The sequence below is a fragment of the Girardinichthys multiradiatus genome, chromosome 21, assembly GCF_021462225.1.
Source record: "Girardinichthys multiradiatus isolate DD_20200921_A chromosome 21, DD_fGirMul_XY1, whole genome shotgun sequence".
Classification (NCBI taxonomy): Eukaryota; Metazoa; Chordata; class Actinopteri; order Cyprinodontiformes; family Goodeidae; genus Girardinichthys; species Girardinichthys multiradiatus.
The window spans coordinates 15183198-15208197 of NC_061813.1; the positions used below are offsets into that span (position 1 = coordinate 15183198).

Here is a 25000-nt window from a genome sequence, read left to right on the forward strand (position 1 = left end):
CGTAACCTGTTGTTCCCTGTTTTACCTTACAGAACATCCCAAGGTAAACTTGTGTTCACTCTCTGCCGCTCATGCGCTGAATTAAATAACCAGTCAGGTCCCTGCATGCATAATGGTCAGGACAGAGCTGTGACGGGAGTTTGGGCGAGTGTAGAACTCTGTAAAGCGTTGGAGTGTAGTTATCGTCTTGCTAAAATCACAGAGGTGTGGCATTTTGAAAAGAGAAGTGATACAATCTTTAAAGGTTACATTCATTGCTTTTTAAAGGGTAAGCAGGCTATCCGTCTGAAGCAGTGGATCAGGAGAGTAAGTCAAAGTATATAAGCGACTACAAACAGCATCAGGGCATCCAATTAGACCCTGAGAAAATCGAGATGAATCCTGCCAAAAGGCAGGTTGCAAAATTGTGTTTAAACGGTTTTTGGGGGAAATTTGCGCAAAGAAGTGATCTGTCTCAGACCACAGTCATCACTAACCCTGAAGACTTTTTCAGCTTCATGTTCTCGAGTAAATACAGGGTTAACTATTTTAATTTTTTCAACCCTGAAATGTGTGTAGTGCAGTGGAATTTTAGTAAACGTGTCATATATCCACCAAGTAAGACAAATAATGTGTTTATAGCAGCATTCACCACCGCTTATGCACGTTTAAAACTTCTCAGCAGCATGGAGAAGTTACAGGACAGATTGATTTATATTGACACGGACAGTTTGATTTATGTGACAAAAAGTGGTGAAACTCCTCTGGAATTGGGGAATTATCTGGGTGATCTTACTGACGAGTTAGATGGTGACAGCATTTCGGAGTTTGCATTGACAGGACCCGAAAGTTATGCATACCAAACTAAAAACCGTAAAAAAGTAGTGATACGTGCTAAAGGCATCACTCAGACGCATGAATGCAGCGAGAGGGTAAATTTTGACAACATCAAAGGGCTGGTCGATGGCTACTTACAGAGGTCAAGTGAGGGTGTCATTGAAATCCCTCAACACACGATCAGGAGGGATAAAAAGAGATTCCGTTTGACAAACGCGACATTTCTTAAGTTTCGACTGGTGTATGATAAGAGACGTCTTTTTTCGGACGGGACAACTCTGCCTTTCGGTTATTAGAGTTGAAGAAGAAATCAAATAAAAAGTCACATGGATTTACAGGAGATTGATTTTGACCCTAGATTTAGAGCACCTTTCTCATGCATGATAGTTGGACCCAGCGGCTGCGGGAAAACTTTCTTTGTAAAAAGTATTTTACAAAACTGTAATCATGTCATGGATATTGTTCCAGAAAATATTGTATGGATTTACACATCTTTTTAACCCATGTATGCTGAATTGCAGAAGATGAATAAAAATATTACCTTTGTGGAAGGATTGCCTCATTCTTTTGAAGATGAAAACCTGTTTCCTCCTGATCAGAATCATCTGATTATTCTAGACGATGTTATCGCTCAAGCCTCAGATGATGAAAACGTGATGAAGGTCTTTACCCAGTTTCGTCACCATCGTAATATGAGTGTTATGATGTTGACTCAGAATGTTTTTCATCAAGGAAAGTTCAGTCGCACTATTAGTTTGAACTGTAATTATATGGTGTTGTTTAAGAACCCGAAAGATAAACTCCAGCTGAATATACTGGCCCGCCAAATGTTTCCATCTCAAAAGGGTCTCTTCTTGGAGAGTTTTGAAGACGCAACGAGAGAAGCTCATAGATATTTAATTATCGATTTTACGCCTACCTGCCCAGAACATTTCAGACTGAGAACGGGCATACTTCCTCAGCAGTGGCCTGCTGTGTACGTGCCCAGAACAAAGTAAGTCATCATGTCTGCGCGTATAAAAAGGAATTTACCATTATTCAGAGCTTTGTACCAGGCCTGTCCACAGAAACGTAAAGATATTCTCGCACACTGCTCTCCCGACTTTATTCAGGCTCTGTGCGAGATTGCACTGAATATCCTAAAAGGTAACATTAAACTATCACCCTCTCAACACCGACAATTGAAGAAACAAAGAAATATCATCAGATTGTTGGCTGATAAAAGAACCGGGATAAAAACTAAACAGTTGGCTCTCAAAAAGCAACGAGGTGGTTTTATTCTCCCCATCTTAACGGCTCTTGCACCCTTGATCGGTGATCTAGTGGGTGGAATCATCAGGAGATAATGTCTCTCAGAACATCGCAGAAGATGTTTCTCATTTCACCTCATCAATTCAAGCGTCTGACCCAGTCAGACACGTCCATCAGACAGACGGCGGAGGAGAATTTGGATGCTGAAATGAGAGCGATATTAAACGAGCCGGGTTTGACTTCTTATGAAAAAATCAAGAGATACGATGCTCTTCTCCAGAGGTATCTGACTTTACTTAAGCAAGGTGTCAAAGAAGAAAAACAGCGGGTCAATTTAACGCTGCAGCGTGACACAGAGGTTCCTGAACATGAGTGGTCCCAAGAAAAACAAGGCCCAGGGCAGGACAAGGCCCCTAAGGATCAGGTTCTTACGGAAGTACTGAAAAGCCTTCCTAAACACAACCGTAAAAATGCCGAGTACATTTTGAAGAAATTATCCGAAAGAAGTGAGAGTTGGACTTCGCGAAGTGACTTTGTATTTAAAGGAAATGTTATAAAAGGGTCCCACATGATTGATTTGTTGAAAAATCTAATGCTTCTGTTTAAAAAATCTGGAGCATCACAAACCCGAGGATGGTCTGATTTTCTACACACCTTGTCAGAAATAAACATCCCTATATCTTCAGTCATTAGCCCTTATGCTCGTGAAGAATATAGACGTTTCAAAACAGAGGGTACATCGATTGAAAATGGGGGTACACCCCCCAGCGTTAAGCAGAGAAGAAAAAGAAGAAGAAGGCAGATAACTCATTCTCCCTACTGGTCGAGATCTGAGCTGGAAGATCCAAAAAATGCTGATGGGAGATCAAAAAGGTCTCTTCGTAAGACGACACTACCACCCCGATGGATTACATTTTCACCATAAACCGTTATAAGAAAATGAAACATGTAGTCTATTTCTTTTATTCAATAAAATATTTATTGATTATATTTTTCAAGTCTGACTCCGTTCTCTACTTCACACACTAACATATGATATCATTACACAAATATTAAATCATAAGAAGAAAAAAAAAAAAAAAAAAAACAATGAAAAAAAAAAGAAAATACATTTTAAATTCCATAACAATCCAGAAACATCTCCAAAGAGCATGTTCCGTGAGTATAAAATGTACAACTTTAATTAATGACACATTTCTGATATTTTTTCACAAAGTTAGATACCATTAAATCATTCTTAATCACATCTCCGGTGTATTTCGACAACACTTGCTGCATTGATAATCCGCACGCTCTATGACATAGATAAAAAATGCAATGGTGACCGCACACAGTGGACAGAGTGTTTTGAAGCTGATTATTATGATACAATATTTTTGAGGATCTGTCTTCTAAAAATGTTACGATGCTTGACGGGTAGAACTCGAAATCCGGAGAGAATCCATAAGAGTCAAAAAAGCTGGATTGACCCTTCTCATCCAATGTCAGAGCTAGCCAGTGTTCTCCAGGCATGGGTGAAGGATGTGTGTTCACAATAAAGTAGGCCGGCCCTGGGAATTTGTCAGCTAGCAGCGGCAGCTGGTCGCACGGCCATACACCACAAAACAAATCTCCCAGCAGATGACGCACCAGGCTCTCAATTTCATGATTATTCATGCCTGATTAGATTAATAATAATCCACCAGCACACGCCTCTTTGAATCAATCTCTAAAATAGAATCATAACAAGCGTAGATGATCAGCGTGGTGGTATGAGGCAACGGGTTTCTGAAGCGCATTTCCAATCTTAAATTCCCACTGGAAACTGGAGATAGAGCATCTGTGTCCTCGCCCGGGTTAAGATTAAATGTGAATAGAGAGTATCCTTGATTAAATTCCTGACGTGTTATACTCAGCGGAAGATCTTTTAGATGTTGTCCTGTAGCCGTAAACAAGTTGTAATACTCTCTCACTGAATGACCTTGGTTAAAATTAGGCTGGAAGGCTTTAGCAGGAATTTGTCTGCCATCCTTACACAAAGCTAAATATTCCATATCAAAATGATTAAAGTCAAACGGATTGAGATTGCGTGTTCCTGTAAAAGCGTCATGATCCAGTAACGCAATCACCACATACTTGGGAAAGACGCCTAAGAAAAGATACTCTTGGTTGCATACCCTTAAATTTTCAGGGAGGGAATATGTTTTTACATTCACACGTGAAAGTGGATACAGAGCATTTGCTTTCATTAAAGCTGAAGCGTGCCCCAGTCGTACAGCTGGAGAGACAGTAACTTTTTTGATAAAAACAGATGCTCCTAATATCCTGAGTTTGTAAGTGGAGTCTCTTGCTGCCATGAGACAAAAGGCATCGTTGGCTCTTGTAAGTTTAATTTTAAGGTCAACAGAGTTTAAAAGAAGTCTCTCGCAGAAAAATATGTCTGCATGCAGGGGGCCTAGGAGATGTACCTCCCTGGAATTTGCCGTAAAGCCTGCTCTGCTGTTAAGACCTTGGTTAGGGCCGTTAGTTGTAACAACAGAGTTCAGAGCACCTGCAGTGTCTTTATAAAAAAGACCAGAGCTAAACTGGGTTTTTAAAGAATCCTCAGAAAAATTTAACAATGTCTCAAACATGGCTCTATATGGATGTGTAGCGCTGGATTGTGAAATCATTCGATCTCCGAGAGTGACGTCACACTGACTGAAGATGGTGTTTAACGGGTAGTTGATGAGCCCTACAGGTGCATCATCTGGCAGGTTTGTTCCATTCTCGTTAGTAATTTTCACTAGGAGATGCAACAGCGTATCGTTGAGATCCAGATACTTTTCTCCGTCTCCCGGAATGAAAAACTCGATCGGGCCTCCATCAGTGATTGCTGATAAAGGCTGGATCTCGGTGTAAATTTTATCTTCGATCGATAGCTGCGTCATCGGGGCAGAAAATAAGTCCAACTCTGCCAGCGTGCACTCTGATGATTTGTTATGTAAAAGAGCCATTATTTAAATATATCAAAACTTGCGGATGACTTCCTTCCTCTTCGTTTGTCAGCTGCGACTGATCTCCTTTTTCGCGTTTGTCGTTGTTTTTTAACCGTCCTTAAACGATCACCAGGGGGTCTTGTTCTGGGTCTTTTGGATAAAACCATAATTCCTGAACCTTCTTGACCGTCGGTGTGTGTAGAACCACTCATTTTACTCACGGCTCTACCGATGACATCCGAAGCGATATTTGATGCAGCCGTTTTAAGATGGGGTTTTGCAATTGCAAATCCTTGTTTAACCAGAGGGGATACGAAGCGGAATAATTTTGAAAATAATGATCCAATTCCGCATCCGTACATGACCGGGGCCCCATAAAACCCTGGCAGATTACCGCCTGATTGACTTACATGGTAATTTACAAAGCGATTTGGATCACGTCTCAGACTTAGCTGTGCCATGTTCTCTCTTGCCTGCTTGATGCAGTGTTGAATGACCAGCGTAATATGAATGATAACCAATCAATCTTAGAGGTTATATACATATCTCTGGAATAGTTTATACAAATAAAATTTATCTCAAGCTACGTTGTGATATCACCGGTCTGAAGTGTAATCTTATGACGGTCTTTCCATAGACGAAATTTACAGGAACGTTTTGGTCCGATTTAATTTCTATATTGATATTTTCAATATGTCTTCTGGAGACTGGAAGGTAGTGGGCGGGGTTAAACGTCTGAGTAATCATATCACTGAATTTGCCTTGTACTTTGACGGTCCGCAGTAAAGGTGCAAAAGTGTCGCCTACTATTTGAGGGCTGACCACGTCGCTGTAACAGTATAGGTGATAGAAACCAGCCTTTATATCCGCCGGAAAAGGAGCCAGTTTTGGTTCAGAAACACAAATCCATTCCCCTGGTTTCACGCCCATCATATAAGCTAGAGTGTTGAAGAAGCGTATTTCATACGGACTGTTTGCTTGAAATGCAAATCTCTTTTGAACTTTGCTGAATTTAATGCGTAAATCCGATTTCAATTTTTTGAAAAACATTTCCATCTCTGTCTCGAGTTGAATAACGCTGTTATAGTAGCCACTTCTGATCCTTTGCGTATTGATCTCCACATCACCAACCTTCCTCCATTCAAAGTAGGCATCATAATCCGGTAAATTATGTAATGTATGAGGATATGAAATCTCGGCTAATGCAACCATCCATTGGCCTTCTAAATCAATATGTTGAGCTAATTTTACACGGAAACTTGAACTGGTATTATTTTTAAACACTTCCATGCTAGCATTAGATGGAAGAGTAACGTAAAAGCCATCATCCTCTACCTGACGGTTCATGATGCTGTGTCAACTGTGAGGTTTAGTGCAAACCTTTTTTATACGTTTCGAAGTTCATCAAACTTGATCCAACTGTTGAATTTCTCAGGCCAGTTTTTCCAGCTTACAAAAACCTGTTTGACTCCCTTGACCGTACGTCGTTTTAATATTTTTTCCACTTGATACATCTTGTCGTTAAATATTTTGCTTTTTGAAGTTCCTCAGCGTAAAAGGAACCCTCGATAGGTTCTCCATCCAAATCTTTGAGTTTGTATACAGGAGGAGAACGGGGTATCCGCTCATACACTGTAAACACTTCATCTGTAAAACTCTGTTCGTATTTTTTGTCAAACACTCCACGGACCTTGGATATTCTGACAAGATCCCCTTGTTTAAACGTTGTCACTGAGTCCTTGCAATATCTGTTGGACTTGACATCATACAGATTCTGAAACACTTGAAAGGCATTTTCTGGGGTCACTTCCATAGGGCTCATTTTAATGCTGGAGTGGAAGGAATGGTTGTAGCTTCTAGCTAGGTTTTGCAGTACATCGACGTACCGCCGGGTATTGTTAGCTGTAAAATATCTCCACATCCTTGTTTTTAATGTGCGGTTAAATCTCTCGACCACTGAAGCTTTTGCTTCACTCGCTGTGGCAAAATGTTCAATACCGTGTTTCTCCATTAAAACCTTAAATTTCTTGTTAAAAAATTCTTTACTGGCATCAGTCTGAAGTTTTTTGGGGATCTGACTTTCTGTAAAAACTGATTCAAATGCCTTTACCACCTCAGCGGCTGTTTTCCTCTTCAAAACTCGTACATACGCCCTTTTTGAAAAGATGTCAATGACTGTTAATAAATAATTATAACCATCATTTTCCATGGCCAGAGCTTGCATGTCACAGAGATCAGCCTGGAACTGCCTCAATGGTCTGGTGACAAAAACTCTGTTTCTCGGGAACTTTATTCTTGCAGGTTTATGTAGAGTATAGGTATCTACTCCTGATAAAAAATCTTTAACTTTTTCAACCGCAACCTTCTTTCCCGTTTCATCTTGCATAACCCTCCTCAGCCTATCTACACCCCCAAAACTTCCCGGATTTGAAGGGCTATAATATACTTTCTTCATCAGCCGTCTTCCTGCCATCTCTGCCTTATGCTCACTCTGCCGATTACTTGTTAAATAATGAAATAAAACACACAGGAGGGTAGATTTATCCTTATTTTTTATTTATTTTTGTATTTAATATAAACAAAAAAACAACCAGAAAACAAAATCAGATAAAATGCAGATTAATGCAGATGAATTCAAACACTACTAGCTTTTAAACAACACTTTTGGGAAAGGTTACTATGTTCCTACTTTAATAGTATTTAATAGTAAAAAGAAAAAAGAAGAAAAATCATATAATGCAGATTAATTAAAGTACTGGAATACTAAAAAAAAAAAAAAAATGATACAACAAGTCATCAAACATGTGAGATCAGTTTGTCAGTCCATAGCACTCTGAAACAGAGTTAAGTTGTTTGAGGTGTTTCTCTTCGACCATGCAATCATAAACGTGCGCTATTGCACTGTGGATGCCTTGTACCGATTTCAGTTCATATAAAACCGTCTTGGCAATCGTCTTCACTCTGAAGTCATCCGCTTGTATGCGTCGAAGTACCAGAAGATTCTGAATAGCAGGAACGAGTTTGGGGGTTACGAGTCGTCGTACGATGCGTTGAAAGTTGACTTGGTAATAATCCTCCCCCAATACCTCCAGGCAATGGTGTTGACGCTGGCTCGGGTGGTTCGTTATACATCCATAGCAGGTTTCTCTGAGATAGTTCAAAGAGGTTATGTTGAATAAATGAAGTATCGCTGTTTTCACCGTATTGATGAGGGTGGTTGAGAACCAACCGTCAATTTCGTCCTCCTGGTTACTCTCATCCTCTGCTGAAGGCTGAGGGTCCTCCATCGGTTCCAGGGTTTGTGTAGGGGCTTCGGTAGAGGGTGAGTAGCCGGTGGCTACCTCCTCCTCCACGACCACCTTCATGTCTTCTGGCAGGACATTCGCGTCTACAGACTCAGCCATGAATAGCGGTGATGGTGAGCAGAGGTCTGGAGAAAGCGGTAGATATTTCATGTTGTATCCTGTAGGTGATGCAGGACTGAAGTGGTTCTCTGAGAATGAGGATGTTGAGGTGGATGGTGAGAAGAGGTCAGGGGAAGGCGGATGATATGGTCCAATGTTGAAGCTTTCATCGTGCTCAGGAGAGAAGTGGATCTCTGCTCGGTGGTTGTAGAGATCCCTGTATGGTGTCGGTCCACTCATTCTCATGATACGATTCTCAGTGTCTGTGAGCTTGCAGTTATCCCCCCGTATATATATCATAGGAAGGGGCGTGTCCTCAGAAGAGGGTTCGTTCTAAACGTAAAACAGGAAACGTCAGCGTTTTTTTCACTGACATGACATCGATCCAACTTCGTGACTTTTGGAAAAGGTCGGAAAGACGATGTCCAATTTCACTCATCTTCTCTGCCCAAGCTTCAAACGGCAGAGCCAGCATTGTCTTGAATACGCCGCAGTCCTGATTGAAAGCCTCCAACACAAACAGATCTGAGGGACTCGTCCGGTTGTTCCTGCGTCTGCTTGCCCGAAAAGACCAGCGGCCATTTGCTGTGGTTTTAGACCCCCACACTGCGCTAAAGAGAGGTTCTCTCTCAGCTATTTCAACATCGGATGGTATATGAAACATTCTCGCCCGTTTTACAGGTCGAGGAGACAGTTCATTTTCTTCTTCTTCTTCCTCCCTCTCCTGCCTTGAGACTGTTTCAGGGCTATCATTAAGGTGCGGGATTGCAAGCTTTAACACAGCCCAGTCGCTGTGGGTGAGTGTACACAGAGCCAGTGATCCATTAAATACCTCATCTTGATCCAATTGATACAGGCAAAGCTCTCCTATTTCATACATGAAAATATAACCCCAGCTGCCAACCAGGCCATATGGCTCCAAAGACCATTCTTCCTGCAGAGTGTCGAACGGGGGTCTTTGTACCCTGCAGATGTAGTATGTTGATTTCTTAGGAGCATTCAATTCACGGGATGAATACTGGTAGACGGTCACTGGGGTTTCGCACAGAACTGACATACCTCTTGGCCGACCCGAGGTCTGATTTTCAACCATGGTTGTTGAAGTTGATGTTGGATCCTCATCATCGGTAGAGTATGTCATGACGGGAATTCCGATAGGTACCTCCGTTGAGGAAGTATATGATGCAGTTGCTTGTTCATCATCATCATCTTGGCACGCGTTGCGTTTCTCCTCCGCTTGACGATAAACTCTCTTAACTCTAGCCATTGTTGAATGGGTGTTCTTTTTTCCAACGAATGCTGCATGTAAAGTGCAGAGTTTTATCTCTGTATTTAAAGTAAACACTAAAGCACGCCCTATTGTTTTCATTGGGTTATTCAAGGTTTAACGATGCTTACAAACACACCCCTCTATTTTTAATTGGTGCTGATGCCAAACAGTTTCCGATAATACCATATTTGTCTTGTTCTATTTATAACAAACACACCCCTGTGTTTTAATTGACTCATTTAAGGTATCGCCCCTAATGACGACAACCAATCAGCATCCACGGTTACGCCCCCTTGGACACACCACCTACTTGACCACGTGACCTCCTGCCCACATGGCAACCACATGGCGCCCACATGGCCCCTACCAGAAGTCCCGTCCTCACCGGAGGTCCCGCCCACCTGTCAAAAAGTTTGATGAAAGGGTGTACTTAAATTCTCTAACACTTGCTGATTATTGTCTAGGTTAGTTCCAAGACTAACTTAACTTCATTTCCAGATTCTTCAAGATAATCCTTGGTTCTCAAACATAAACATTGCATGGTAATGTTGCATCACTCCTTTGGTCATGGTTCTCAATCATCTTTAATCAACTTGCTTATATTGTACATAGCCCATTAGTCTCCGTTATTCTTTAATTCTGATTGGTAGTTAGTTGGATTGTTTTAGCATAGTAAAGAGTTTTTTGATTGAAAAATGTTTGACTTTGAGTTGACTTATTTTTGTTAATAAATTCTTGTATTTTAAGAAATTGTGTGAATTAATTCTGTGTGTGTGCAGAGTTTATGCTGTTCAATAATGTCAGAGCTTGGCTCACACCTTTCTATTTTGTCCTAATACCATTGCCTTACTGGGCTGGTATTCACAGGACAACCCTTAACAGACCGAAATATTATTTGATAAAATATTATAATATTTATATTAAATATTAAATAATATTCTCAGATTCATAATTACAACATGCTATTCTCTATACTGCCTCACTCAGTGTTTTTATTGGCAATCTGCATCAGAGCAACTGTAAATAACTGGAAAAGTTGCTTATTTCTACGCTTCTCTTTTAGAGAATTTTAACAACAAAAGCTTCCCAAATGGAGGCCAAAGTTTCTGTAAGAAGAAAATGTTGTGATTATGAATCTGAGAATATTATTTAATATTTAATATTAATATTTTAATATTTTATCAAATGATATTTGTTATAGAGTTATCCTGTGAATACCAGTCCAATAAGGCGGGGGTATTAGGAGAAAATAGAAAGGTGTGAGCCAAGCTTTGACATTATTGAACAGCAAAACTCTGCACATATATGGAATGAATCCACACAATTTCTTAAAATACAAGAATGTATTAACAAAAATAAGTCAACTCAAAGTCAAACATATTTCAATCAAAAAACTCTTTACTATGCTAAAACAATCCAACTAACTACCAAGTAGAATTAAAGAATAGGGAAGACTAACAGGTTATGTACAATATAAACAAGTTGATTAAAGATGGTTGAAAATCATGACCAAAAGAGTGATGTAACATTACCATGCAATGTTTATGTTTGAGAACCAAGGATTATCTTGACAAATCTGGAAATGAAGTTAAGTTAGTCTTGGAACCAACTTAGGCAATAACCAGCATACCTTTAGACAACCCTTCACAATGCAAGATCAGATAAAATATTATTTTAATAAAATAATGTTTTAAGAATGATCTTCTGAATAAAACCAACCTTCTGGATGACTAATTCTGAACGGTGTCTCATTGGCTGCCTTTATTTATTAAAATAATATTTAAAGAAATATTATTAAGGGGATTGTAAAATATTTAGTGAAGTATTTTGGAAAAGAGCCAAATCTTTCTGGAGAAATTGGGCTTAATGGTGTTTACTGAGTTATCAGATTTAGTAAAAGAATGTTTAGGAACTATTATTTACTAGGTTGAAAACTAACCTTTCTGGGTAAATATTCTTTAGCAGGCAAGCACGTGTCCTAAGCCGTTAGCAGTTAAAGCTAACAAAGAAGCTGATAGCTTAGCACCACAATCAGACACACACCTTTAAAATACCATTAATAAAAGGGTTCAAATGCATGAGCGCGGACGGCACGTTATGGCCGATCTTCTGTGTTAAAATCACCCTTTACATAAAGTTTGTCTTAACTTTAAAAACACACAAACACAAACTGAGCACGTGCTGAGCAGATAGCCTGCTAGCACTAAGATAGCAGAGTTCAACACAAACAAAACCAAACTTCATAAAATGAAAAACGTTTAGATCATTTCATCCCAAATATCTCTCTATTACTCTGCCCAAATCTAACCTCGTTTGAATTGTGTTGAGGAGGAGTTGTCCGGGCGACAACGACGTTTGAAGAAAGCTTTGTGAACAAAGGGTTAGTTTCCAGCTAACCTCCGTAGCTGTGGATGAAAGACGGCTCGTTCTGTCCGCCAACCAACGGCGGCCTCTGTTGTCCTCCTTTCAGACTGGGAAACTGCTCCACTCTGCTTTGTAGAGACAGCGTCTCTGCAGGGAACTCTCTGGAACACAGCTTGCTTCTGTAGGCTTAGCTTTGTGCATATGACCGATGATCGTATGACACCCTTGGATCAAGTTTTTAGAGTTTATGTCTTTTTGCCAGCAAAGAGACATTAGCGCGCTGTCCCCCCTATCCGGTCCCTCTGGAGGCCGTGTGGAAGAGGCAGGATGTAGCAAGAGCGGTGCTTTTATTTGGACAGTGACGTCACAGGAAGTCCTTAGTTACCCCGTTTCCTGGCTGTGCCGGAAGTAGGTTAATGCAATTTATTTTGAAAGTTCCAGGAAAGTCTGTACTGGCCTTTCACGTTGTATCCATGGCTGTGGGTCCCAACAAAAAGTACATTTAACAGTGTTTTGCTTGGTAGTAATACAATTCAATTCAGTTTATTTATATAGCACCAATTCACAACACATGTCTCACTGCACTTCACAAAAGTCAGGTACATACATTCCAATTAATCCTAACCATTGAACAGTGCAGTCAGATTCAGTTATTAATTCAAATTGGATAAAAAGTTTTTCTACCTAAGGAAACCCAGCAGATTGCATCGAGTCAGAGACTTGTAGCATTCACTCCTCCTGGATGAGCATGTAGAGACAGTGTCACTGGCGTTGACATTGCAGCAATCCCTCATACTGAGCATGCATGTAGCGACAGTGGAGAAGAAAAACTCCCTTTTAACAGGAAAAAACCTCCAGCAGAACCAGGCACGGTGTGAGCGGTCATCTGCCACGACCAACTAGAAATAGTCGGGCTCGCCTCCACGCACAGCGTGGGCTCTGGAACCCATCTCCTTGAGAGGGGCTGGACTCTCTTTTACTCTGGAGTGGCCCATGGGGAGAGGCGGCGGGCTGGAGTGGGTTTGCTGGTCGCCTCCCAGATCTGCCGTCTCGTGTTGGGGTTTACCCCAGTGGATGAGAGGGTCGCATCCCTGCGCCTTCGGGTTGGGGAGAGGTCTCTGACTATCATTTCAGCCTACGGGCCGAGTGGTAGTGCGGAGTACCCGGCCTTCTTGGCGTCCCTGTCGGGGGTGCTGGATAGTGCCATTCCTGGGGACTCCATTATTCTGCTGGGGGACTTCAACGCCCACGTGGGAAACGACAGTGACACCTGGAGAGGCATGATCGGGAGGAATGGCCTCCCCGATCTGAACCAGAGCGATGTTTTGTTATTGGACTTCTGTGCTAGTCACGGATTGTCCATAATGAACACCATGTTCAAACATAAGGCTGTCCATCAGTGCACTTGGCACCAGGATACCCTAGGTAGGAGGTCAATGATCGACTTTGTTGTCGTATCATCAGACCTTCGGCCGCATGTTTTGGACACTCGGGTGAAGAGAGGGGCTGAGCTGTCCACTGAGCACCACCTGATGGTGAGTTGGATCCGCCCGGGGAGGAGAAAGCCGGACAGACTTGGCAGGCCCAAGCGTATAGTGAGGGTCTGCTGGGAACGTCTGGCGGACCCCTTGGCCAGGGATGTATTCAATTCTCACCTCCGGGAGAGCTTTGACCAGATTCCGAGGGATGTCGGAGACATAGAGTCCGAGTGGACCATCTTCTCTGCATCTATTGTCGATGCTGCCGCCGTAGCTGCGGCCGTAAGGTCTGTGGTGCCTGTCGCGACGGCAATCCCCAAACCCGGTAGTGGACACTGGCAGTAAGCTGAAGAAGGAGTCCTATCGGCTGTGGTTGGCTTGTGGGACTCCTGAGGCGGCTGACGGGTACCGTGGGGCCAAGCGTGCCGCGGCCCGGGCGGTGGCAGAGGCAAAAACCAGGACCTGGGAGGAGTTCGGTGAGGCCATGGAGAAGGACTACCGGTTGGCCCCAAAGCGATTCTGGCAAACCGTCCGACGCCTCAGGAGGGGGAAGTAGTGCTTAGCCAACACTGTTTACAGTGGGGGTGGGGAGCTGCTGACCTCGCCTGGGGACATTATCGTGCAGTGGAAGGAGTACTTTGGGGATCTCCTCAATCCTGCCATCACGCAATCCCTGGTGGAAACAGAGGTTGGGGACTTGGGGTTGGACTCTTTCATCACCCGGGCTGAAGTCACCGAGATGGTTAAAAAGCTCCGCAGTGGCAGGGCTTCGGGGTTGGATGAGATCCTCCCTGAGTACCTCAAGTCTTTGGATGTTGTGAGGCTGTCATGGTTGACACGCCTATTCAACACTGCGTGGCGGACAGGGACAGTGCCTTTGCATTGGCAGACTGGGGTGGTGGTCCCCCTACATAAGAAGGGTGACCGGAGGGTGTGTTCCAACTACAGGGGATCACACTCCTCAGCCTCCCTGGTAAGGCCTACGCCAGGGTATTGGAGAGGAGAGTCCGGCCGATAGTCGAACCCCGGCTTCAGGAGGAGCAGTGTGGTCCCGGCCGTGGAACACTGGACCAGCTCTATACCTTCTACAGGGTACTCGAGGGTTCATGGGAGTTTGCCCAACCGGTCCACATGTGTTTTGTGGACCTGGAGAAAGCATTCGACTGTGTCACTACCAGGTATTTTTTAAAACAGTGGAAATTCAAAAACTGAGTTGGTTAGCTGAGTTAGTAGCAAATCTTTTATCATGCTTATAATTGTAACACAATGAACAGCTCAGGCAAGCACATCAAGTTGAGGGTAAGGCTGGCTGACCTTAACTCAAGCCAACCTTTGCTCCGTTCTCTCCATTAAGAAAAGGAGTTGCCAACTTTCCCGTTTTATCTGAGACATCCCGTTTCCACCTTGTTATGATGATATTTTGTGTGAATTCTGTTTGGATCAGCATTCTTACATGTAAACAAATAGTGCCTGTAGCAAAATAAGATTAAAAAAACATGAGGATATCAACATTCAAACTTTAAATGGAATAATATGTTTCAAGCTGGACCTTTATCTTTCAATAAATGGGAGAATGACCTGACAAAATGGGCAAGGATTGCTGCTAAGAAAGGAGCATGTAGGTAAAATATACTTTAATTTGATATTGACATGGCATATGTTTCTTAGCTTTCTATGCTTTTAAATTACTGACTGCACATTAATTTAACATTGACTACTTTTAAGTAATAATTTTCTGGTGTCTGTTGAAAATGTAGTTAGTGATGGGATATCATGCACTTAATAATTATTTTATAACCATTATTAAAAGACCTAACTCCTTAACTTATTTCTGTAACCTAAATCATACTTGATCTGCTCTTAGTAATGCTTTTATACTGACTGAATTCTGACTTTTAAGTGAGATGGAAAAGAGATAACTGATCCATCTTTATGGATCTGTTATCTCTTTATTGAGCATAACATTGAGAGTCATACTGGCATCCTCCACATCTGAACCACAGCCAATAAAACCCATCAGAGCACGGAGAGACACCTAGAAGCAGTGGGAGGTGAAGAGAAGAAGTCTTTCAGTCAGAGTCTAGGGTGCATCTCAAGGACATGTAGAGAAAATATATTAGGCCAAGAACCTGTTTAGAGAAACAAGGTCTTATTCTCTTTACAACACACCTCAGAAAACAAATAGCAACAGACTAAGATAATTAACCACAACAAGTCATTCACTGGTGGTGAAGGAAGGTATATTTTGAATACAATAAAAAAGGGTGTCTAAATGTTTCTGAAATGGCATTATTCTGCATGAGTATACAAGTAACTTGACAAGGACCAACATTTTTGGAACACAACAGGGGATGGGTTCTTGCTTCCCACCATTGGCTCACTGCCGTTCTCTGTCCTTCAAATAGAGCTGGTATCCAAGGAGCCCTGTGAAGTGGGTTTGCTGAAAGAACTTTTATTACATGCAAGGAACACAATTGCACAACTACTCAACTGGCCTTCATATTTTGTAAAAGGCATGCTGTGTGCAGCTTTGATTCCTCAACTCAAAAACAAATTTACAAGAATAATACAAGCATGGTGAAGAACTGTGTTATGAACTAGTTTATGCAAGTTGGAATATTTTGTCCCATCTTTCTGCCTTTTATGGATAATTAAAACAAACCTACAAGTCCTGTACTTAAAAGTCAAGAGTCCCTTGTTGCTTGAGGAATACATTTAAGTTACAACTGCATTTTCTATGCCAGTTATGCTAACAGAAATGTACAAAGAATGATGCAAGACAACATTTTTATAATAAACCCTTTTTGGTATATCTATAGAGGCTGGGGACTCGGGGTTGGACTCTTTCATCACCCAGGCTGAAGTCACCGAGGTGGTTAAAAAGCTTCGTGGTGGCAAAGCTTCGGGGGTGGATGAGATCCGCCCTGAGTACCTCAAATCTTTGGATGTTGTAGGGCTGTCATGGTTGACATGCCTCTTCAACATTGCATGGCGGTCGGGGACAGTGCCTCTGGACTGGCAGAATGGGGGAGGGTGTGTTCCAACTACAGGGGGATCACACTCCTTAGCCTCCCTGGTAAGGCCTACGCCAGGGTATTGGAGAGGAGAGTCCGACCGATAGTCGAACCTCGGCTTCAGGAGGAGCAGTGTGGTTTTCGTCCCGGCCGTGGAACACTGGACCAGCTCTATACCCTCTACAGGGTGCTCGAGGGTTCATGGGAGTTTGCCCAACCAGTTCACATGTGTTTTGTGGACCTGGAGAAGGCATTCGACTGTGTCCCTCGTGATGCCCTGTGGGGGGTGCTCCAGGAGTATGGAATCGGGGGCCCTTTATTAGGGGCCATCCGGTCCCTGTATGAGCGGAGCAGGAGTTTGGTCCGCATTGCCGGCACTAAGTCGGACCTGTTCCCGGTGCATGTTGGACTCCGGCAGGGCTGCCATTTGTCACTGGTCCTGTTCATAACTTTTATGGACAGGATTTCTAGACGCAGCCAAGGGCCGGAGGGGGTCTGGTTTGGGGACCAGTGGATTTCGTCTCTTCTTTTGTGGATGACGTGGTCCTGCTGGCCCCCTCTAGCCAAGACCTACAGCATGCGCTGTGGCGGTTCGCTGCCGAGTGTGAAGCGGCTGGGATGAGGATTACCTCCTCCAAGTCCGAGGCCATGGTACTCGACCGGAAAAGGGTGGCTTGTAGAGGGGAGTTCCTGCCTCAAGTGGAGGAGTTTAAGTATCTCGGGGTCTTGTTCACGAGTGAGGGAAGAATGGAGCGGGAGATCGACAGACGGATCGGTGCGGCTGCCACAGTAATGGGGGCGCTGTGCCGGTCCGTTGTGGTGAAGAGAGAGCTGAGCCGAAAAGCAAAGCTCTCAATTTACCGGTTGGTCTACGTTCCTACCCTCACCTATGGCCATGAACTTTGGGTCATGACCGAAAGAACGAGATCCCGGATACAAGCGGCTGAAATGAGCTTCCTCCGTAGGGTAGCCGGGCACTCCCTTAGAGATAGGGTGAGGAGCTCGGCCATCCGGGAGGGGCTCGGAGTAGAGCCGCTGCTCCTCCACATCGAGAGGAGCCAGTTGAGGTGGCTCGGGCATCTTTACCGGATGCCTCCTGGACGCCTTCCTCGGGAGGTGTTCCAGGCACGTCCCACCGGGAGGAGGCCCAGGGGACGGCCCAGGACACGCTGGAGGGACTATGTCTCTCGGCTGGCCTGGGAACGCCTTGGGCTCCCCCTGGAGGAACTGGAGGAGGTGTCTGGAGAGAGGGACATCTAGGCGTCTCTGCTGAGTCTGCTGCCCCTGTGACCCGGTCCCGGATAAGCAGAAGACGACGAGTACGACGAGTATGAGGTATATCTATGCAGAAAGATTTTAAATTACCTTGAGGTTCTGGGATCACTGATTATCTGTTTCAGCCCAATACAGTAGAGACTGGAACCCAAAGAGAAGTGTATGGATAATTTAATAGTTGATCTGAGTTAAAAATGCACAATAAATTATTTTGTAGGATATAAATGTAATTAATATTGAGTCTAAATATAGCTTCCCTGTGATGGCCTCACAAGTTTGTTAGAGAACATTAGTGAACAAGCAGCATTATGAAGACCAAGGAACACAACAAACAAGGCAGGGACAAAACTGTGAAGAAGTTTCAAGCACAATTAGGTTATACAACAATGTCCCAAGTTTTAATCTCATGGAGCACTTTTCAATCCATCATTTTGAAAACTAAAGAGTGTTGCACAACCTTAAAATTAGCAATGGCCTTCCAAAGGACAGCAATAATCAGAAAAACAGGTGAAAGGTTCATGGTGACTCTGGTTGAGCTGCAGAAATCCACAACTGAGGTGATAGAATCTGTCAAGAGGCCACTCCAAAAATCTGTCTTTTAAGAAAGAGTGGCAGGAAGAAAACTATTGAAGTCCCATAATAGGCCTGTATGTTCATGTGTGGTGAAAAACACTACAGTTTACCCTGAGTACAGCACCCTCACTGTTAAACATGGTGAAAGCACCATCATGCTGTGTAACAGCTTGTCTTTAGCAGGAACAGAGAAGCTGGTCAGAAATGATGGGAAGATGGGTTAAATACAAGAGAATGCTCTAACAGGAAAACCTGTTAGAGGCAGCAAGACCTGTAATTGACTAACTAACTAAATAACTAACTAACGGTTTGTTGGCCAGTCGGTCGGTCTTTTAAAGACAATTTCAACAACTGTTTATCGTATTGCCAAACAGACATTCGTAAAACTCGTAATTCGTAAGCTGGTTGTGGTCTAATTGCGGTAAGAAGTTCAACCAAGCCCACCTTCACAGCTAAGTGATTGTTGACATTAACCACATCTTCCCGATCCCTGAAAGAAACTAGTGAACTTCCTGTTAATTATTGATCGCCTTTCTCCGATCACAAACGCACAGCCTGATTTTAAAGATTTGTCCCTCTTTTTTGAATCAATGCTGTTTCTCTCTGACTCAGTGTCTTTGCTGCATTGCTTTGTTTGTTTCAAGCCTGCACTGAACTCACTCTCTCTGTTTCTCTCGCTGTCCACCTTACAGGTTTGTTTTTTGTTTGTCCCCCTTTGGCAAGCTGTGGGTGTTGAGTTGTTATTCTGTTCGCATCCTGGCTGTGAAGCTGCCCAAAAACACACTCTCTTCAAGGCCTCTGGGCCGTTTCTAAGCCAGTTTTCTGTCGGCCCACACGGTTAGAAGCTTAGCTAAGTCAGATTTTTTTTTTTTTCGTTAAGCATGTCTCTCTGGCCTCAGTCTGTTCAGCATTCCCTCTGTAAAAAGTCAATAATCTCAGAGTTTCACTGACCTTAACTTTAGTTAAAAAAGCACTCTTTATGAAACTTAAGTCTGGGTCAAACTCTATTTTTCTGCTGTTTATCCTGGAAAAAGTAAGGAGTCAGCTTTTTCAAATTGAATAAGAAAGTATTAAATATGTCAGTGTTATTTGTAGATTACTGTAGATTTTACAGTTTTTCAAAGAAAAACACTGTGAAGAAGATATAGTCAAAAAGAAAGTTTTTGACCTACCTGCAAACGTTATATGCAGTAGTAAACTAATCCCTGTTTTCCATTAGTACCTTCCCAACATGGTTCATCTCGGGTCAGTTCTCCTCTGCACGGTTTGGTTTGTTTTCTATTACAATTGAGTACCATGTTAATTTGAGCGGGATTGTCAACAGCAAGACGGCCCCACAGTCTGAAAATGTCATGATGTGATTTGTAGTGACACAAACACAACAATAATAGAGGACCTGCTGCTTCATCTATAGCTTTTGTCAGACTCTAAGTGAAAGAAGAGCTAGAGAAGGCTGCGGACGGCAAGACGAGGCACTCTGGAAAAGTACAGGAGAGAGATAGAGAAGTACAAGCAAAACGATGCGTGAGGGTAAGATAACACTACCTAATGCTAGCTTGCTTAGCATTAGGTAATATTAGTATTGTCATATGCACTATAAGCCCAGCGTACAACGATTTAACATGTGACTGGCAGGTGTGGTTCAGCAGCTGCAGCTCATCAAGACTAATCAGAGGGAGCTTAAAGAGGAAGTGCTCCCCTGAGGCAGATGCTAGATTGTTAGCTCACTCATCGTGGTAATCAGGCCTACATTTCTTTTTCTTAGTCTCCTTGCTCCAGCCCAAACCTAAGTCTGTCTTTTCTCCTTCCAGGATCCAGCCCATGCTAGTGCTGGAGTTCCTTACAGTTTCCTCGCTCCCCAGATAGGAGAAAGAATGTCCTCCTGAGTCCATCATTGTTACTCTCCTCGCTGCTCCTCAGATCCTGCTCCTGGAAGATTGTTGCTTCCATCACTTGGCCACTGACGTCACTCTCCCCTGCCCGTTTACCCTCCAACGCCATCTGCTCCACTGCACGCCTCCTCCTGCAGACGAGGAAACAGAGACTGTGGATCTTCAAACCACCAAACACCAACACCAGGATGTCCTCATACAAAATCAACTGTAAGATCTTGTTTCTTTCTTCTCATCAATTCTTTATTACCCTCTGCTCAATTAATAATCACTTTCCTCCTCAGTGTCCAGTCAGAGCCACACTGGAAACTCAGAAGACAAACAATTCCTCAAATGATTTTAAATAAATCTGTCAAACTGTTATCCTGTGTCCATGATTGTCACCTGCAACAGAATCATTATTATAATAAACATGACACATCCCAGATTACTTTGCCTCTACTTTTTTGTCAAACTTAAATATTTCTGATCATTACATTTTTGATATTAAACCAAGATAACCTGAATAAATACAAGATGCTTTTTTGAAAATGTATTTAATTTATTACTGGAAAAAACACCTACCCAAACAACATGCACATTTTGTTTCATAAGTCTCATGGATCATAAAGTTGCTTCTAGCGAATGTGAGATGGGTTATTTTATGTTCTTTTAGGTCAGCTGTGTTTTTCATGTTGGAACTCTTCTATAGAGGCAGTTTTTGCCAGTTCTCTTTCTTATTGTTGAATCATGAACACTGACCTTAACTGAGCCTAGTGAGGCCTGCAGTGCTTTAGCTGTTGTTCTGTTTGTTTGTTTTTTCTTTGTGATTTCCTGGATGAATCATCTATGTTTTCTGGGAGTAAGCTCACTCCTGGGAAAGTGCACCATGGTTCGGAGTTTTCTACATTTGTATTTAGTGGTTATCACTGTGCCTTGGAAATGGCTTTGTAACCCTTTCTAGACGGATAATGTCAAAGGTTGGTGGTTGTAATGTGACAAAGTGTGAAAAAGCCCAAAAGGGATGAATAATTTTGCAAGACAAAGTAGTTTCCTGCCAGTTCTGCTCATAAAGTTAAGGACCACCTCATAGCAAAACATTAGTGTTTGAATAGGGCACACAAACATCTGTGCAAACCATAGACGTCCTTCTGTTTAAGAAGCAGTACAGGATTTTGATAAAACTGATGTCCTTGTCAACACCAGCCTTGTTCTTCAAGGTATCCTCGTATGAAAGCAACCTGGCAAACTGGATAACATCACCATCTATTAAGGGAACAAACCTTTATTTATGATGATTTGTCCTGTGAAGATAAACTGCATGAGGAGGCTGCTGACAAAAGGTTTGTGTGGAGGAAGTGGGGGGAGGTTGAGGTAGATCTCCCGCTGCGTACAACTTCTGTGATTCATGTCCGCTGTCGCTGTGACCTTTATGCAATGTGTAATTAACTCATCAGAGATGTCAATAACACAATTTTGAGTCAAAGGGCTAAAATAAAATAACATCTGAAGAAAGGGTGAAAAGTTTAACTTCTGAACAGGTTTAAGTGAGCAATCTTTCTCTTTCAGCACTAACACGGTCCAAGGGAACGTTTTATTAGCAGACTTAAAGACAGCTGCAACCTCAACTGGCAATCCTGCTTTAATGAATTTAGTGGATGATTTAAAACACCAAACAGAGGAGTAGATGGAGTTTGAGCCAACAGAATAGTGTAGATAGAAAATAGGAAGAATAGCACACTGTCTTTTCTTTTGTCTCACATGCAGCAATTAGCACCAAACGTCTGTAGTATAAATACATTTTTAAAGCAATAGAACAATCTCTCCTGAAAAGTTTTGGAAAAATCCAACCTTGTACTCTGAGTCCGTTTTAATCCGTGGGAACAAATCCCCAACACTAAGAAAAATTGCTGTTAAGAAAATCACTGATGCGACACTCATTGGCAACACAATTACTGGCACATTTTAAAAGTTGTACTTTATAAAGCTGATCAAAGCAACTAGGAATCTTTCATTATTATTCATAGCTTCTTGTTTCCATGGAGTATAAATCTGACATGATGCAGTGGCCAATTTTTCTCAATCACTTTTCAAAATGGGAAGGATAGGAGAACATGGCGTTTAATATCTACCCAGCTATGAATATAATTATGTAATTATGTTCAAAGACAGGTTTTAGAAAAAGCTTTGCACCTTTAAAAAAATAAACAAAATACTTTTAATTTTGTCTTTTACCTAGTTACCTCAATGTATATTGTCCACTGCATAATCTCATACGGCACTACATGGTGTTTGGAGAGTTTTCCTCACCCCTATTCATATAAATATGTTCAATATAACTTACAATACCGGTGCAAAGAGGATTGGGTGGCGGACGAAGGTGGAGACCTCAGCGGCCCGATTCATGGATGCTTAGGCTGGCTCTAGGGACGTGGAATGTCACCTCGCTGGGGGGGAAGGAGCCTGAGCTTGTGCGGGAGGTCGAGAGATATCGACTAGAAATAGTCAGGCTCACCTCCACGCATAGCGTGGGCTCTGGAACCCATCTCCTTGAGAGGGGTTGGATTCTCTTCTACTCTGGAGTGGCCCACGGGGAGAGGCGGCGGGCTGGTGTGGGTTTGCTTGTTGCCCCCTAGCTCAGCCATCTCGTGTTCGGGTTTACCCCAGTGGATGAGAGGGTTGTATCCCTGCGCCGTCGGGTTGGGGAGAGGTCTCTGACTATCATTTCAGCCTACGGGCCGAGTGGTAGTGCAGAGTACCCGGCCTTCTTGGTGTCCCTGTCGGGGGTGCTGGATAGTGCCCCTCCCGGGGACTCCATTATTCTGCTGGGGGACTTCAACACCCACGTGGGGACACCTGGAGAGGCGTGATCGGGAGGAATGGCCTCCCCGATGTGAATCCGAGTGGTGTTTTGTTATTGGACTTCTGTGCTAGTCACGGATTGTCCATAACGAACACCATGTTCAAACATAAGGGTTTCCATCAGTGCACTTGGCACCAGGACACCCTAGGCAGGAGGTCGATGATCGACTTTGTTGTCGTATCATCAGACCTTCGGCCGCATGTTTTGGACACTCGGGTGAAGAGAGGGGCTGAGCTGTCCACTGATCACCACCTGGTGGTGAGTTGGATCCGCTGGAGGAGGAGAAAGCCGGACAGACTTGGCAGGCCCAAGCGCATAGTGAGGATCTGCTGGGAACGCCTGGCGGAGCCCTCGGCCAGGGATACTCCCACCTCCAGGAGAGCTTCGACCAGATCCCGGGGGATGTTGGAGACATAGAGTCCGAGTGGACCATGTTCTCTGTATCTATTGTCGATGCTGCTGCCCGTAGCTGCGGCCGCAAGGTCTGCGGTGCCTGTGGCGGCGGCAATCCCAGAACCCGGTGGTGGACACCGGCAGTAAGGGATGCTGTCAAGCTGAAGAAGGAGTCCTATCAGCTGTGGTTGGCTTGTGGGACTCCTGAGGCGGCTGACGGGTACCGTGAGGCCAAACGTGCTGCGGCCCGGGCTGTGGCAGAGGCAAAAACTCGGGCCTTGGAGGAGTTCGGTGAGGCCACGGAGAAGGACTACCGGTTGGCCTCGAAGCGATTCTGGCAAACCGTCCGGCGCCTCAGGAGGGTGGGGGTGGGAGACTGCTGACCTCGACTGAGGACATTATCGGGCGGTGGAAGGAGTACTTCAAGGATCTCCTCAATCCTGCCATCACGCATTCCGTGGTGGAAACAGAGGCTGGGGACTCGGGGTTGGACTCTTTCATCACCCAGGCTGAAGTCACCGAGGTGGTTAAAAAGCTCCGCGGTGGCAAAGCTTCGGGGGTGGATGAGATCCGCCCTGAGTACCTCAAGTCTCTGGATGTTGTAGGGCTGTCATGGTTGACACGCCTCTTCAACATTGCATGGCGGTCGGGGACAGTGCCTCTGGACTGGCAGACTGGGGTGGTGGTCCCCCGTCATAAGAAGGGTGACCGGAGGGTGTGTTCCAACTACAAGGGGATCACACTCCTCAGCCTCCCTGGTAAGGCCTACGCCAGGGTATTGGAGAGGAGAGTCCGGCCGATAGTCGAACCCCGGCTTCAGGAGGAGCAGTGTGGTCCCGGCCATGGAACACTGGACCAGCTCTATACCCTCTACAGGGTATTCGAGGGTTCATGGGAGTTCGCCCAACCGGTCCACATGTGTTTTGTGGACCTGGAGAAGGCATTCAACTGTGTCCCTCGTAATGCCCTGTGGGGTTGCTCCAGGAGTATGGAATCGGGGGCCCTTTATTAGGGGCCATCCGGTCCCTGCATGAGCGGAGCAGGAGTTTGGTCTGCATTGCCGGCACTAAGTCGGACCTGTTCCCGGTGCATGTTGGACTCCGGCAGGGCTGCCCTTTGTCACCGGTCCTGTTCATAACTTTTATGGACAGGATTTCTAGACGCAGCCAAGGGCCGGAGGGGGTCTGGTTTGGGGACCAGTGGATTTCATCTCTTCTTTTTGCGGATGACGTGGTCCTGCTGGCCCCCTCTAGCCAAGACCTACAGCATGTGCCGGGGCAGTTCGCAGCCGAGTGTGAAGCGGCTGGGATGAGGATCAGCTCCTCCAAGTCCGAGGCCATGGTACTCGACCGGAAAAGGGTGGCTTGTCCTCTTCAGGTTGGAGGGGAGTTCCTGCCTCAAGTGGAGGAGTTTAAGTATCTCGGGGTCTTGTTCACGAGTGAGGGAAGAATGGAGCGGGAGATTGACAGAC

At 43.9% G+C, this 25000-nt stretch overlaps 1 long non-coding RNA gene across 1 annotated transcript in view; it reads left to right on the plus strand.

Annotated features, from left to right (window-relative positions):
• The window catches only part of LOC124858377, a 39087-nt gene extending 18381 nt beyond the window's left edge, over positions 1-20706 (plus strand). Inside the window, exons 2-3 of the long non-coding RNA XR_007035818.1 lie at positions 20214-20504; positions 20579-20706. This is a non-coding gene — a long non-coding RNA (uncharacterized LOC124858377). The remainder of the gene's footprint in view (positions 1-20213; positions 20505-20578) is intronic.
• Positions 20707-25000: the final 4294 nt, after the last annotated feature.